Here is a 16,761-nt window from a genome sequence, read left to right as displayed (position 1 = left end):
AATTTGTTTGTTATCATATTAAAGAAATATGCCAACTTTTTCAAGAGCTTATGCGGGCACATTCATTGGAGGGATGTGCATTAAACCATCAAACCGATTCCTGGATCATGGCCTTCTTTTCGTTGCTCATATTTTGGAACTTTTCATTCAAGAGTCTTATTGAGCATCTCAAATCATGAGTTTTCTGTAAACAAACAAAATGAGAATCATTTAAATAAGCTAGATTTAGACAAGAAAAACTTAAGTTGGTCTAAGATATATGTGCTTACATTGTATTTTGGTGTAGTAGGGTTTTTGGTTGCCATTTTTACTGTAAGAAATAAAAAATATGGTTAGATACAACATCACTAGTTGCAGTCGAATTCGCTTGATATACACCGAAATACAAGCCATATACCCCTCTATTATTTTGTTGATTACATGACATAATATGAGTTTAAAATGATATTCAAGTAAACCAAACATGCACAAAATGACACCAGAAGCACAAGGACAATATTATGTTTCTAGTTACACCAGGGATAGAACAACAGTACCAGTTACAGTCGAATTCACTGGACATACACCGGGATACCAGCCACATACACCTCTAGTATTTTTTAGATTAAATGATATAATATGAGTTTAAAATCATTTTCAAGTCAACCAAACATGCATAAAATGACACCAGAAGCACAAGGATAATATTCTATTTCTAGTTACACCAGGGATAGGACAACAACACCAGTTACACACGAATTCGCTTGATATACACCGAAATACCAGACACATACACCTCTATTATTTTTTAGCTTACATGACATAATATGAGTTCAAAATCATTTTTAAGACATGCATAAAATGACATAAGAAGCACAAGGACAATATTCAAGGACAACAACACTAGTTACAGTCGAATTTACTTAAAATACAGCAAAAGTTTCTATTTATACAAAATCAGTTCCAAATATGCATACATTCTCAAAACACATGAAAATATACGTTAAACTATATACAAAACAGTACGTAAAATGGTTATCACGGACTGAACAATATGACAAGAACAGTAATATCTATTTTAAATCAAGAACACATAATGATTCTACTTAATAAATATAAATACGTATATATAGTATTTCACGTTCAAAATGAGAAAGAGAAAAGTGAAAAACCTCGACGATTAGTGGAATAGTACCTTGAATAATCTTTCTTATTTTGTTTCTGTATTTTTTTTATGGAGATTTTAATGTTTTCTTGTTGATTTCCTTGAGTTTTGGCGACGATTTTGATAGTTTCTTGAGAGATTTCAAGTGTCGTTTGAATTTTTAGGGTTGGAGTTTTGATTAAGGAAGAAGAGGAACCGTCTTTCATAATCGTGAGTGAGCGCACCATTGAAACGGTTGAGTGAGCACGTATTTACACGCTCGTATATGGGGGATTATTTTTATTGGGTTTGACCCAACTTGTATAACTTGTCAGCCAAAAAGACTTGTATATGTAATAGGCCTGTTTAATATAATAACAATAACAATTTATTTAACACATAATTGATTCAATTGTGATCATACTATTTATTTTTAACAGGGATATTCATCATAGAATCAATGCAATTTATGATATATAATGGAAATTTATTCTCCAATGTTATCTTTTAGGATGTAAGTTTTTTTAACGTTTTCATTGGTGATCCTATTGTATCCATCACTTTACATTAGTGCATAACTGCCCTATTATTTTGGTGCATTTATGTTTAAAACTGTGTAATGATTTCCTTCATAGATTTCATTCTTATCTGAAATAATCTAAACTATGTTTGCTTAAATTGAATAGACAAAATATCTATTAAAAAAACGGATGTAAGTTATGATGCTATGTGGGCATTTATTTGCCGGTGGTGGTTTGGAGGGAGGGGGAGTTTAAAATAGCGAAAATAATGGATTAGATATTTTCTGGTCATTGTTTGATTCTATGCTTTCTTGCTTGTTTAGACAAGTAGCATTTGGATCTTTGATTCATTTGGCATATTTTAATGTGTCAATCTTCCTATATAAATTTTAACTCTTCCTAATATTGATCGTTTCATTTCTTTTTATTAAATTCAATCAAAAGTCATTAAAAATAATTATTTTCATTTGGACAATGATATGAAATAGGATTATTTAATAGTTGTGATATAAATGTTTAATTGATAGGTCTACCTTTTATCCAGTAATTAAAATTTATCAAATTCTATTTATAGGTTTTGGCCCGATGTGAAATGAAATGTCAAGGATTTAATTTGAGACAGACACTTACTAGTGAAAGTATGTTCTTCTATCAAGTGATTTAATTATTATTTTATTATTCGTTAATATTTTTATCAATGGTATTATGTGTACAACTCTTTTTAGCAATTAAATTCAACTAAGTTGATTCATCTACAATAAAAAATACTCTCAAAATAAAAGAAAGTATACACGCACTCAACTAATGCACAATTTAAAGAGTGCACATTGTATTTTTTTTCCATTCACATTCAATTAACTGCAGCACACAAATAATTAAATACAGCACATTAACAATGAATCTTAGCATGCAAACCATGAAATATAGCAGTCTAGCACACAAATTTTATAAAATAGCACAAAATATTTTTGTTCAGCACAAAAACTAAGGATTGCCTTAAATCTCTTGTTTTGTTGTTGTGATCATTGCATAAAACAAAAACTGTTATGGTTAGCACACAAATTGTGCAGCGTAGAACACAATCTTACCCTTTTGCAGCACATAAGTTTTCGAAACATAACACGTAAAGTTTTGCACATAACACAAATTTATCGATATAGCACACAAATTTTTGCACACAGCACACAAACTTTAGAGACATAGCACACAAATTTTTGTTGCAAATGTATTTTGTTAGTTGGGTGAGTCAATATTCTGTTTGTGTAATCCTCTAAAAATTTTTGTATTATGAATCAAGATTTTTGTGCTGGTGATGAATCCCATTTTATGATAATTTTTGGTTTGAAATGAGTGAATTTTATCATATAAACTTACATTTATTCACCTAAATAGCATGCTTTTGTGAATTCTCTCTCAATTGTACCTAATTATTGAAGACATACATTTTGTGCTCTAAATTGTCAAATTAATTCCATATTTATTCCAGTCAATGGCTTGATATGTTTGCGAGTGATTTCATTACCAATAGAAAAGGATGTCTTTGAAGAAGTGGAGAAAAACATACAACGTGAGAAAATTCACAAATAATTAAAAGGGGAGAGCATTTGGATACATGCGTATGCACAGGAGTGAAAAAGTAGTTAGCGTGCATACACACACGACCATTCATACGCACAAGTGGAAAATTTGGCAAGTGTGCGTACGCACGAGTATGAGCGCATGCCTGATGACTTGCATCATCTACCCTTCTTTCTTGCATAAAGAAGGCCATAAAAGAGCACAAATCTTATTTGATCAGTACAATTCATGCATTATTTGATGAATATTATGGTACACTACTTTGAGATGAGTTGTGCTGAATTTCAGGTGAAAAAGGCATAAAAAATTGGAAGCAGACAAACAAGAAGCTGGGCGTGTGAAACTGGCGTGCCACTTGAGAGCAAACGCCCCAAAAATGCACTGGTGTGGCACGCCAGGAGCTAAGCGTGGCACGCCAGTACTAAATTCCAGAAGGAAAATCCAAGCATGCATGTGGGCGTGGCACGCTAGGGACTGGGCGTGGCATGTTGGTACAAAATTTCAGAAAACAAAATGGAGGACACAAAAGGGGCATGGCACGCCAGGTTGGGCATGGCACGCCTGACCCATCAACTACTATGGGCGTGCCACTTGAGCAAAGGAGCGTGGCACGCCAACTCACCATCTCAAGAAGAACCTCCACTATGGCGTGCCACTTGGTGTCGAAGGCGTGGCACGCCAATTCCAAAAAGTCACTTTGGCATGCCACTTGAAGACCCAGACGTGGCACGCCAAGCTTGAAGATTGCACAAATACATGGGCGTGCCACTTGAGCAGCATGGCGTGGCACGCTGGTACACTGATCCAGAGAGAAGACTGGGCGTGCCACTTGGTATTGAAGGCGTGGCACACCATTCACTATTCTTCACTTAGGCGTGCCACTTGAGCGACCAGGCGTGGCACGCTAGTGTCATTTAGAGGGCAAAGAAGCATTGGGGCGTGCTACTTGAGTTCGTGGCGTGGCACACCAAACAGAGGAACCATTCACACACAAAGGGGCATGGCACGCCAGACCCTAGGCGTGCCACGCTAGTGCAACTTTCCAGAGGAGCTTAGCCAAGCACACAGGTCTGGCATGCCACGCCAGTTCAAGTTTCCAGAGGCAAAGGAAAGCGGAAAAAACAAAGGGCATGCCACTTAAGCTCGAATGCGTGGCACACCAACACAAGACTTCCACTATGGCGCGCCACTTGAGTTCGAAGGCATGACATGCCAAGGTTGATAGAGAGACGAGCATGCCACTTGAAGGATTGAGCGTGGCACGCCAAGCTAGTTTAAAGGGCACGTGACACGCCGGTGGAGCGCTAGCCACATGCCAGCTAAGAAGTCACGCTTATTGAGTGTTTTCTTTCCCTCCAAAATGTAATTTTCCCTTTTTCACTTTTGTAATTCTTTTATTTTTACTAGGAGTAGTATAAATACCCCCAAGGAGTACTGAAGTGGGGTTAAGCAGTTAGTTCTAGATCCACTTTTACACTCCACTTTTGAGTACTTTTAAAGCTATGAGTAGCTAACTTCCCTCTCATTGAGAGAGGGAGCTCTGTTGTACTTGATGGATTGATAATAGTAAAATTCTTCTTCTCATCATCTTCTCTTTGATTTGCTAGAAGGAATTTCGTTTTTAATGCTTAGTGTTCAATTATCTTGGGAAAGAGATTGAATACAATTGGGTTTCATGGGAACCTTGGGAAAGGAAACATGAAACCATGCTTGAAATCCCTTCTCACACTTGAGTAGAATCTGGGTTTTGGTGATGGGATACGTGACATATAATCCTCCCTCTACCTAGACCTATGAGGGTGTGTGGTATAATCAGGGACCAAGCATATCTCTTTTCATGAGCAATTAGACCAAGGAATTGGCTATTGATCAAGATCTGAGAGATTGAGTCACCAAGGGATTGGGGCTCAATCAATCATGATTGCCAAGAGGTCAATGAGTTGTATGATTGAAGAGGATATGAGCTAGATTTGATCCAAAGAGACAACATCTCCCAATCTCAATGAATTTCCCCATTCTTATCTATCCATTTCTTTACAGCTTAATTTTACATTCAGCAATTCCCCACTCCCATTTACATTCAAGTCATTTATGATTCAGCACTTTACATTTGCAATTTCCATTTCTGCACTTTATTACTTTTCTTTATATTCTAGTAGTCTACATTTTTGTCATCACTTACAATTCTGCACTTCACAATCTTATTGATCTGCTTAACTAATTCATCAATCAATTAAAACTGCTTGGATTGCTAATCTCTGTGGATACGATCCCACTCCACTGTGGGTTATTACTTGGCGATAATTTTGGTGCGCTTGCCAAAAGAACTAATTCGCTAATTTTTGAAAGGCGTAGTGAATTCCGGTCATCAAGTTTTATGACACCGTTGCTGGGGATTGGCTTAAATTTGACAGTGATTATATTGATTGGAGAGCTAGATTAAGCAATTTAATTTCCTTGTTATTTTAATTTCTTTATTTAGCATTTTTTTATTTTATTTTGAGCTCTATTTCCTTCTTCTTTGATCATCCATAGTTCCACTCTTCTAACTATTTGATCAATTGCACCACTCACACTAACAACTGTTCTAACAATAGTAATTTTTTCATCTATTTTCTTTCTTACTTTTTGCCTTGATTGGTTGTATGACAGGTAGGAGAAGCGGGGCTTCAACTTTCTTTGATTCTGAACCTGAGAGGACCTTCCTTAGATTAGGAGAGAAGGAAGAAGGAAGAGAGTCGTTGGTGCTGAAGAAGAGGAAGAGTATTTCGAAACAAACATAGAGGAGAATATGGAGAATCATCATGAGGAAGAAGTTCATAACCATGCCAGGGGAGGCCTAGTCAATCATGATGGGCAAGAAATGAGAGTCTTAGGCTCCTACATCAACCCAAACCCAAGAAATTGTGGCAGCAGCATCCTAAAGCCAACAATTCATGCCAATAACTTTGAGCTGAAGCCTCAGCTCATCACACTTGTTCAGAATAATTGCTCATATGGAGGGAGTGCCCAAGAAGATCCCAATCAACATCTCAGCACATTCTTGAGGATATGTGATACTGTAAAGTCCAACGGGGTACACCCTGACATCTACAAACTACTCTTGTTTCCTTTCTCACTCAGAGATAAGACAGCAAAATGGTTGGAATCATTCCCCAAGGATAGCCTAACTACATGGGAGGAGGTCGTGAACAGATTTCTTGCGAGATTTTACACTCCACAAAGAATTAATAGGCTGAGAGCTGAGGTGCAAACTTTCAGACAACAAGATGGAGAAACACTCTATGAGGTCTGGGAGAGATTCAAAGATCTGACAAGAAGATGTCCACCGGAAATGTTCAATGACTGGGTATAACTACATATCTTTTATGAAGGACTATCCTATGAAGCAAAGAAGGCAGTGGATCATTCTTCGGGAGGCTTACTCAACAAAAAGAAAACCATTGAAGAGGCCATAGATGTCATTGAAACTGTAGCTGAAAATGAGTATTTCTATGCCTCAGAAAGGACTCAGAAGAAGGGAGTGCTAGAACTCAACTCTGTAGATGCCTTGTTAGCTTAGAACAAGGCAATTGCAGCACAAATAGTAGCATTAACCAAGAGGATGGAGGCCAACCAAGCCTCAGTCATCCAAGACCAAACTCCTCAACAAGAAAGTAATGCATCAGAATCTAAAGGTGACTGGGAGCAAGCTAATTATGTGCACAATTCATCCAGAGCACTATATAACCCACACTCTAAGACATATAACCCAGGTTGGAAGAACCACCTAAACTTTGGGTGGGAAAATCAATAAAACCACAACCAGGACCACAACAAGCCTTATCCATCAAATCAACATCCCAGCCATAACCCCAACCATCAAACAGGGAATCATAGACCCTACCATAACTCACAAAATACATCATACCATAACAACCAACCCATACACAACAACCTCAATCAAGATGCACCATCCTCAACTATGCAACCATGCGAAATCAAGAGTAAATTTGAGAGGATGGAGGCTGCAATAGCACAACTGTCATCCCAGATTTTAGGGGCAGTTTCCTTCCTCATGGACAGACAAGCACAAACTGACAGAAGGATAGATGCTAATCAAGAGGAATACAGGTCAAATCTGAAAAATCAAGGTGCAGCAATCTCAAAGTTGGAAGCACAAGTGGGGATTTTGTCCAAGCAAATTCCACTTTCCATACACACATTTCCCAGTGATACTATGGCTAACCCAAGAGGGGAATGCAAAGCCATAACTCTGAGAAGTGGGAAGGTTGTAGAGGAAGGAGCCCCAAGCAAGGATAATCATGAAGAGGTTGCACCAAAACATGGGAACGAGGATGAAGGGGAGATCCCAGCTTCACCTCTACCAAAACCAGTTTTGAAGCCCTATGTGCCAAAGGTACCATACCCACAAAGACTGAGAAAAGATGCGAAGGATGGCCAGTTCTCTAAGTTCCTAGAGATCTTCAAGAGGCTCCAAATCAACATACCATTTGCTGAGGCATTAGAACAAATGCCACTCTATGCCAAGTTCTTAAAGGAGCTTATAACCAAAAAGAGGAACTGAGAGGCAAAAGAAACTATAGTGTTGACTGAGGAATGCATCGCCATCATACAGAAGAAGTTGCCTCAAAAGCTGAAAGACCCAGGGAGTTTTCAAATCCCCTGCATCATAGGGGACATCACTATTGAGAAAGTTTTGTGTGATTTGGGACCTAGCATAAATCTTATGTTCCTAACCATGATGAGAAGGATGAAGATTGAGGAAGCCAAGCCAACAAGAATGACACTCCAATTGGCTGACAGAACATTTAAGTTTCCACATGGGGGTGGTGGAGGACTTGCTAGTGAAAGTATGGGAATTCATTTTCTCCGCTGATTTCGTTGTGCTGGACATGGAAGAAGAGGCCAACACATCAATTATCCTAGGAAGACCATTTCTAGCTACTGCTGGAGCCATCATTAATGTGCAGAAAGGGGAACTAGTCTTGAGATTGCATGAAGAGAAAACGGTCTTCAACGTCTTTAAAGCAATGAGTTATCCCAAGGAACCCATAGGAGAATGTATGCTGGTAGACACCATGGAACAGATAGTTCAAAAAGTCATGGGAGAAGAATAATATGGAAAAAGCATTGAGCTGGAGCAAGCACCAGATAGAAAACTGCCACAAGCAACCATGAGGAACTCAATCATGCCAACTACCACAGACAACAAAGATGCAGAATCACCAAAACTAGAGCTGAAAGCCTTACCACCCAGCTTGAAGTATGCATATCTGGGTGCCAACAACACTTACCCAGTGATCATAAATTCAAGTCTGAGTAAGGAACAAGAAGAGGAACTTATCCAAGTGCTAAGACAACACAAGGATGCCATAGGCTAGACACTTTTAGATTTAAAGGGGATCAGTCCTTCAATGTGCATGCATAAAATCTTACTTGAAGAGGATGCCAAACCTTCAAGACAGCAACAAAGGAGGCTGAACCCAACTATGAATGAAGTGGTTCAGAAAGAAGTGTTGAAATTGTGGCAAGCAGGGGTGATCTACCCATCTCAGACAGCCCTTGGGTAAGCCCGGTGCAAGTAGTTCCTAAGAAGAGAGGGATCACTATTGTGGAAAATGAGAGGAATGAACTAATACCCACAAGGACGGTGATCGGATGGCGTATGTGCATTGATTACCGGAAACTTAATGAAGCCACCCAGAAGGATCACTTTCCCCTGCCCTTCATAGACCAGATGCTTGAAAGATTGGCAGGACATGAGTATTATTGTTTCCTGGATGGATACTCGGGCTACAACCAAATTATTGCAAGGAACAGGAAAAAACTTCATTTACTTGTCCATATGGTGTATTTGCTTATAGGAGAATGCCATTTGGATTGTGCAATGCACCTGCAACATTCCAAAGGTGCATGCTCTCCATTTTTTCAGATATGATTGAGAAGTTTATAGAAGTATTTATGGACGACTTCTCTGTGTTTGGGGACTCATATTCTGATTGCCTATATCATCTTTCTCTTGTGCTAAAAAGGTGTCAAGAAACTAACCTTGTTTTAAACTGGGAGAAGTGCCATTTTATGGTGACTAAAGGGGTGGTTCTTGGTCACAAGATTTCAAAAGAGGCATAGAAGTAGACAGAGCAAAAGTGGAAGTAATTAAAAAATTACCTCCACCTTGCAATGTCAAAGCAATCAGAAGCTTTTTGGGACACGCTGGGTTCTATAGGAGGTTTATTAAAGATTTTTCAAAGATTGCAAAACCCCTTAGCAACCTACTTGTCTCAAATATTCCTTTTGTTTTTGATAGAGAATGCATGGTAACCTTTGATGAACTCAAAAAGAAACTCTCCTATGCACCTATTATAGCACCACCAAGCTAGGATCTTCCCTTTGAGCTAATATGTGATGCATCTAATTTTGCTGTTGGTGCTGTCCTAGGATAGAGGAAAGACAAGCTGGTACATGTTATTTACTATGCTAGTAAGGTCCTTAATGAGAATCAAAGGAACTATACCACCACAGAGAAAGAACTTTTAGCCATAGTTTTGGCTTTTGATAAGTTTAGATCATATTTCATTGGCTCAAAAGTAATTGTGTTCACTGATCATGCAGCACTCAAATACTTGCTTACCAAACAAGAATCCAAGCCCAGACTAATAAGGTGGATCTTACTGCTCCAAGAATTTGATATTGAGATTAAAGATAGGAGCAGAGCAGAGAACAAGGTAGTTGACCACCTCTCAAGGATCCCACAAGAAGAAGAAATGCAGCAAGTAGCAGTAAATGAAAGCTTTCCTGATAAACAATTGATGATGATTCAAGTAGCCCCTTGGTTCGCAGATATAGCCAACTTCAAGGCTATTGGGAAGCTACCAACTAACATCAATAAGCACATGAAGAGGAAATTAATCAAGGATGCCAAACACTACATCTGGGATGACCCCTATTTGTTCAAAAAGTGTACTGATGGTGTCCTAAGAAGGTGTATATCCCATGAAGAATGGCATGAACTATTATGGCACTGCCATGGGTCAGCATATGGAGGTCACTTCAGTGGAGAAAGAACAGCAGCAAAGGTACTCCAATCCGAATTTTACTGGCCAATAGTGTTTAAGGATGCCAAGGAAATGGTGTCAAGGTGTGATGAATGTCAAAGAGCTGGTAATCTAACCAAGAGGAATGAGATGCCATAGCAATACATACTAGAGCTGGAACTATTTGACGTATGTGGGATAGATTTCATAGGACCCTTCCCAACCTCCTACTCAAATAGCTACATATTAGTGGCTGTTGATTATGTTTCAAGGTGGGTAGAGGCCATAGCTACTGCAACAAATGACAACAAGGTTGTGATAAGCTTCTTGAGAAGGAACATCTTCAGCAGATTTAGAGTTCCCAGAGCTCTCATTAGTGATGGAGGGTCACACTTCTGCAACAAACAACTCGAAGCACTCTTTCTCAGATATGGAGTAAAGCACAAAGTGGCAACTCCATACCACCCACAGACCAACAGGCAAGTTGAGATCTCCAACAGAGAGCTGAAACAAATCCTTGAAAAAATTGTTGGAAGTTTAGTAAAAGACTGGTCTAAAAAGCTAGACGATGCTCTATGAGCCTACAGGACAGCCTTTAAGACCTCCATTGGGATGTCACCATACCAACTAGTATTTGGCAAGGCTTGCCACTTGCCATTTGTACTGGAGCACAGAGCCTTCTGGGCTCTAAAACTACTGAATTTTGATGAGCAAGCTACTGGAGAAAAGAGACTGATGCAACTCAATGAACTGGAAGAGTTTAGAAATCAAGCATATGAGAATGCAAAAATCTACAAAGAGAACACAAAAAGGTGGCATGACAAAAGATAGCAAGAAGGGAGTTCACTGAAGGACTGAAAGTGTTACTCTACAACTCAAGACTCAAGTTCTTTCCTGAAAAACTTAAGTCTCGATGGTCAGGACCTTTCACCATACTCAAAGTGTTTCCCTATAGTCATGTGGAGCTCATGGAAGATAAGACCCAGAGAACTTTTTCTATCAATGGCCATAGACTCAAACACTACTTGGGAGGCTCCTTGGAGGAGTAGAGAGTGAGCTACAGCTCAGCTAAAGATGAAGGAATGTCAAGCTAATGACAATAAAGAAGCACTAGTTGGGAAGCACCCCAACACTTTATCCTTTTGATTTAATTACTTTTCTTAGAAGTAGTTTAAAATTCTGTGATTTAGATAGTTTAATTTTCAGTAATTAGGATTAGTTTACAATTGTAGATTAGGAAGTTTGATATTAGCTTTGATGGTTAGATTTTCTTTACACTCTCTTATTTCTTTCTATTTGGGAGTTGAACTTGATGAATGCATAACTAATAATGAGTGAATAGGCTAAGAACTAGCTAAAGTGCCAAGTTTGGTGTGGCCTCTTACCCACTTAATCTAGGCTTACAAACAATTAACAGTTGATTCTGAAGACTAAGCCCAGAGATTAAGTTTGGTGTGACCACCACCAATGATCACATAGCAGCCCAAATCACCCAATTTGAAAGCACTTAATGCTTTGGGTAAGAACATGAACGTGATTTAATGAGTTCAGAGGAGTTGGAATCAAAAGAAAGTGAAAAGATTGATGTTATTCCACTCTTATGAACACATTAAATACACAATGATGAAACCAATTTATTAAGATGCCAAAGAATTAAGTTTGGTGTCCCAAGGGACACCCATCAGTTGCAATCCAATTTATTCTTGATGAGAAGGAATGAGAAGGGGTTCTTTTGTCATTACTAATAGGTTCAGTTTTAATTTCAGGAGAGAAGATGGGACCCACATGGTAAACAACTCACAAAACAAAGAAGTCAAAGTGTACTTGCACTTTGGAACTCAACACATGCAGAAGACACTGTGAGAAAAGAGTTGGCGCCTCTTTCCACGCTATGCGCCACTTCCCAATGTGGGAAAACATTTAATCCTTTTTATTTCCCACCTTCGAACCACATCATTCAACCATTATAAAAGCCTCACTTCCCACCTCCTCTCTGGTGCACGAAATTGTGATCATCAATGGTGCCATCAACATGGTACGCTCAATTGCAATCTCAACTCTTTATCACAACTTCACACAACTAACCAGCAAGTGCACTAGGTTGTCCAAGTAATAAACCTTACACGAGTAAGGGTCGATCCCACGGAGATTGTTGGTATGAAGCAAGCTATGGTCATCTTGTAAATCTCAGTCAGGCGGATTCAAATGGTTATGGAGGATTGATAATTAAAAGATAAATAAAACATAAAATAAAGATAGAGATACTTATCTAATTCATTGGTGAGAATTTCAGATAAGCGTATGGAGATCCTTTGTCCCTTCCGTCTCTCTGCTTTCCTACTGTCTTCATCCAATCCTTCTTACTCCTTTCCATGGCAAGCTGTATGTTGGGCATCACCGTTATCAATGGCTACAGTCCCGTCCTCTCAGTGAAAATGTTCAACGCGCTCTGTCACAGCACGGCTATTCATCTATCGGTTCTCGATCATGTCGGAATAGAATCCTGTGATTCTTTTGCGTCTGTCACTAACGCCCCACAATCGCGAGTTTGAAGCTCGTCACAGTCATTCAATCCTTGAATCCTACTCAGAATACCACAAACAAGGTTTAGACATTCTGGATTCTCAAGAATGCTGCCATCAATTCTAGCTTATACCACGAAGATTCTGATTAAGGAATCCAAGAGATATCCACTCAATCTAAGATAGAACGGAGGTGGTTGTCAGGCACACGTTCATAGGTGAGAATGATGATGTGTGTCACGGATCATCACATTCATCAAGTTGAGGAACAAGTGATATCTTAGAACAAGAATAGGCTGAATTGAATAGAAGAACAATAGTAATTGCATTAATACTCGAGGTACAGCAGAGCTCCACACCTTAATCTATGGTGTGTAGAAAGTTCACCGTTGAAAATACATAAGAACAAGGTCTAGGCATGGCCGAGAGGCCAGCCCCATGATCTAAGAACTAGACGTCCCAAGATGATCCTAAGATCTAAATTGATCTAAAGATCTAAAGTGATCCAAAGATAAAAATACAATAGCAAAAGGTCCTATTTATAGAGATCTAGTAGCTTAGGGTTTACAAATATGAGTAAATGACGTAAAAATCCACTTCCGGGCCCACTTGGTGTGTGCTTGGGTTGAGCATTGAAGCTTCTATGTGTAGAGACTTTTCTTGATGTTAAACGCCAGCTTTTGTGCCAGTTTGGGCGTTTAACTCCCACTTCTGTGCCAGTTCCGGTGTTTAACGCCGGGCAGTCTTGAGCTGATTTGGAACGCCAGTTTGGGCCATCAAATCTCGAGCAAAGTATGAACTATTATATATTTCTGGAAAGCCCAGAATGTCTAATTTCCAACGCAATTAAGAACGCGCCAATTGGGGTTCTGTAGCTCCAGAAAATCCACTTCGAATATAGGGAGGTCAGAATCTAACAGCATCTGCAGTCCTTTTTCAGCCTCTGAATCAGATTTTTGCTCAGGTCCCTCAATTTCAGCCAGAAAATACCTGAAATCACAGAAATACACACAAACTCATAGTAAAGTCCAGAAAAGTGAATTTTAAATAGAAACTAATAAAAATATAATAAAAACTAACTAAAACATACTAAAAACATACTAAAAACAATGCCAAAAAGTGTATAAATTATCCGCTCATCACTCTCCCACTTCAACAATCCCTACATCACTCACCTTCGCTTTTTTTTCATCTTCTACTATCCCCTACTTTCTTCTTTCTTTTTTTTTTCTTGATTAGGACAATCAAGTCCTAAGTTTGGTGTTGTAGCAAAACCTTGTTTTGCCTTCTCTTTCTTTCAACCCCATTTTTTTACACTCTCCCAACCTAATGGCACCACCAAAAAGCTCATCCTCAAAGAAAAGAAGAACCAAGGAGCCAACCTCTGGATTTTCAAGCTCTTTTAATGACTACAAGTTCCTCTCCGTATTCAACCAAAATCAATTTTATGGTTGGGTGAGTGAGAGGGAAATCATTCCAGAAGTTGGGTTTCAACTAGGGAGGAATGAGCACATTGAAATCAACATTGAGAGCGAACAGAGGGGTTGGTCACTTCTATGCAACCCACCAAGGAAAGTAGTAGAGAGCTGGTGCACAAAATTGTGATCATCAATGGCGCCATCAACATGGTACGCATAATTGTAATCTCAACTCTTTATCACAACTTCACACAACTAACCAGCAAGTGCACTGGGTCGTCCAAGTAATAAACCTTACGCGAGTAAGGGTCGATCCCACAGAGATTGTTGGTATGAAGCAAGCTATGGTCATCTTGTAAATCTCAGTCAGGTAGATTCAAATGGTTATAGATGATTTATGAATAAAACATAAAGATAAAGATAGAGATACTTATGTAATTCATTGGTAAGAATTTCAGACAAGCGTATGGAGATGCTTTGTCCCTTCCGTTGCACGGCTAATCATCTATCGGTTCTCAATCAGGTTGGAATAGAATCCAGTGATTCTTTTGCGTCTGTCACTAACGCCCAGCCTTCAGGAGTTTGAAGCTCGTCACAGTCATTCAATCATTGAATCCTACTCAGAATACCATAGACAAGGTTTAGAGCTTCCGGATTCTCTTGAATGCCGCCATCAATTCTAGCTTATACCACGAACATTCAAGCCTTGTTTGCTTGTAGAACAGAAGTGGTTGTCAGGCACTCGTTCATAAGTGAGAATGATGATGAGTGTCACATGATCATCACATTCATCATGTTCTTGGGTGCAAATGAATATCTTAGAACAAGAATAAGCTGAATTGAATAGAAGAACAATAGTAATTGCATTAATACTCGAGGTACAGCAGAGCTCCACACCTTAATCTATGGTGTGTAGAAACTCCACCATTGAAAATACATAAGAAAAAGGTCTAGGCATGGCTGCGAGGCCAGCCCCCATGATCTAAGATAGCATAAGACTAAAGATAGCTACCAAGATAAGAATACAATAGTAAAAGGTCCTATTTGTAGAGAACTAGTAGCCTAGGGTTTACGAGGATGAGTAAATGACATAAAAATCCACTTCCGGGCCCACTTGATGTGTGCTTGGGCTGAGCATTGAAGCATTTTCATGTAGAGACTTCTCTTGGAGTTAAACGCCAGCTTTTGTGCCAGTTTGGGCGTTTAACTCCCATTCTTGTGCCAGTTCCGGCGTTTAACGCCGGGCAGTTTTGAGCTGATTTGGAACGCCAGTTTGGGCCATCAAATCTTAGAAAAAGTATAGACTATTATATATTGCTGGAAAGCCCAGGATGTCTACTTTCCAACGCAGTTGAGAGCGCGCCAATTGGGGTTCTGTAGCTCCAGAAAATCCACTTCGAGTGCAGGGAGGTCAGAATCCAACAGCATCTGCGGTCCTTTTCAGCCTCTGAATCAGATTTTTGCTTAGGTCCCTCAATTTCAGCCAGAAAGTACCTGAAATCACAGAAAAAACACAAACTCATAGTAAAGTCCAGAAAAGTGAATTTTAACTAAAAACTAATAAAAATATACTAAAAACTAACTAAAACATACTAAAAACATACTAAAAACAATGCCAAAAAGCGTATAAATTATCCGCTCATCACAACACCAAACTTAAATTGTTGCTTTTCCCCAAGCAACTGAAAATCAAATGAGATAAAAAGAAGAGAATATGCAATAAACTCCAAAAACATCTATGAAGATCAGTATTAATTAGATGAGCGGGGCTTTAGCTTTTTGCCTCTGAATAGTTTTGGCATCTCACTCTATCCTTTGAAATTCAGAATGATTGGCTTCTATAGGAACTCAGAATCCAGATAGTGTTATTGATTCTCTTAGTTAAGTATGATGATTCTTGAACACAGCTACTTTATGAGTCTTGGCCGTGGCCTAAAGCACTCTGTCTTCCAGTATTACCACCGGATACATATATGCCACAGACACATAACTGGGTGAACCTTTTCAGATTGTGACTCAGCTTTGCTAGAGTCCCCAATTAGAGGTGTCCAGGGTTCTTAAGCACACTCTTTTTGCTTCGGATCGCACTTTATTTTTTTCTCTCTTTTTTTTCGTTTTTCTCTCTCTTTCTTTTTTTTTCGTATTCACTGCTTTTTCTTGCTTCAAGAATCATTTTTATGATTTTTCAGATCCTCAGTAACATGTCTCCTTTTTCATCATTCTTTCAAGAGCCAACATTCATGAACAACAAATTCAAAAGATTTATGCACCGTTCAAGCATACATTCAGAAACCAAAATATTGCCACCACATCAAAATAATTAATCTGTTATAAAATTTAAAATTCATGCAATTCTTCTCTTTTTCAATTAAGAACATTTTTCACTTAAGAAAGGTGATGGATTCATAGGACATTCATAACTTTAAGGCATAGACACTAAGACACTAATGATCATAAGATACAAACATAGATAAACATAAGCATGATTTTTCGAAAAACAGAAAAATAAAGAACAAGGAGATTAAAGAACGGGTCCACCTTAGTGATGGCGGCTTGTTCTTC

The 16,761-nt window shown here is 38.7% G+C and overlaps 1 pseudogene; it reads left to right on the top strand.

Annotated features, from left to right (window-relative positions):
• The window catches only part of LOC107490300 (uncharacterized), a 140,260-nt pseudogene that overhangs the window by 32,412 nt on the left and 91,087 nt on the right, over window positions 1-16,761 (top strand).

Source organism: Arachis duranensis, chromosome 1 (genome assembly GCF_000817695.3).
Source record: "Arachis duranensis cultivar V14167 chromosome 1, aradu.V14167.gnm2.J7QH, whole genome shotgun sequence".
In the NCBI taxonomy this organism is placed as follows: Eukaryota; Viridiplantae; Streptophyta; class Magnoliopsida; order Fabales; family Fabaceae; genus Arachis; species Arachis duranensis.
This window is presented reverse-complemented; position numbering and strand designations above follow the sequence as displayed.